Source organism: Anneissia japonica, unplaced genomic scaffold (genome assembly GCF_011630105.1).
Source record: "Anneissia japonica isolate Jap-2015-1 unplaced genomic scaffold, ASM1163010v1 scaffold6403_len8174_cov114, whole genome shotgun sequence".
Classification (NCBI taxonomy): domain Eukaryota; kingdom Metazoa; phylum Echinodermata; class Crinoidea; order Comatulida; family Comatulidae; genus Anneissia; species Anneissia japonica.
The window spans coordinates 6682-8172 of NW_022757966.1; positions in this window are offsets into that span (position 1 = coordinate 6682).

A 1491-nucleotide genomic window follows, 5' to 3' on the forward strand; every position below is an offset into this window, starting at 1 on the left:
TTTTGTTTTTTAAGGTTACCTATTTCTTTTATTGGAAAGAAAAACTTAAAGTACGGTAAACGTATCAAAATTCACCCGTAATATAAATTTGGAATAAATTGAATAAGGTAAAGATGTTGCGGCGTTTTTTTTTGTTTTTTTTATATATATAGGAAATACTTCTTGTTTAATTCAGTTGTATGAAAAAGAATGTCTCTAGCGGGATTCGAGCCTGCAGCCTCATGGCGTGTGTCATATATACTAGACCACAGAGACCTATAGAATTATATGTGCAGATTCAACCTTTTTTGTTATACAACACTTTCTCTCATACAACTGATTGAAACGCTCACACGGTGGATCCATGGAGCAGAGCTAGAAAAGCTTATAGGTCGCAGCGTGGAAGTAAATGATATTCAAATTACCGTACTCGCGCGAGGGGTTCTTATGAAAAATTATTGCAATAATTAAAAATTCAAGAGTCACTTTTTGAATGAAAAAAAGATTACGGTATATAAAAGACATTACGAATGGTGGTTAGAAAAGATAATCGTCCAGAGAAAATGGCTCATAACAACAATGCGTGAATACTTACATAACAGGTGCAATTAGTGGTGGGTAGTGGTTAGCTTGTTGGCCATCGGCCGATTGATATTTGGAGGATGGCAGGATCATTGTATTTTTCTTGAAAACTCAGATGAGAATATGCTTAAGGTCGAAAAAAGAAAAAGAGGAGTAGGACTAGACATAGACAAATAGGTAAAAAGATAGTTGGAAATATACTATCTGTCCAGGGATCGGAGCTCTCATCTGTCCAAGAGAAATATACTTATTTTGGTATTGACTGAAGAAGAATGTGTGTCCACTCTACAGCTCAAATCATGTCAACAACCACAGTCACAGGATTGATTGGATTATTGGCTTGCTAAAAAGAAAATCTTATGAGGGGGGCGCTTATTCAAATTGGCGCTTAATAATAAAAATATTGTTCCTATTTAAACACTTATTATTATTTACCCATTTTGTTTATATAATTATGATGAGATTTGCAACGAAATATCAAAAACACAATACGATTATTTGTATATATCTATTTGTATATAAAACATACATTTTAATCATATATATATGTGTGTATATATGTATATATCTCGCTATAATTTCAATAAATTTGTGCAAATTATATACCATCTTTGAGTTTCATTTTATGTATTACTTGCCTATCTTATTTTATCGTGTATATATATATATATATATATATATATATTTATTATATATGTAATATAGGCCTGTGCTTGTGTGTGTATTAACATGTGTAGAATTGATACGAGTAAAATCAATGTGGTTTCCACTGTAGTTAAACAAATACTACAGGAATCTAATATCTTAGTATACAGTAGATGCAATCGTATTTTGAGATAGATAGTGTCTTATATTATTGCATACTTTTTTTTATATATATTTATTTCAACTTCTTCTGTTTATGTAGGCATTAATGGACAAATTATTGAT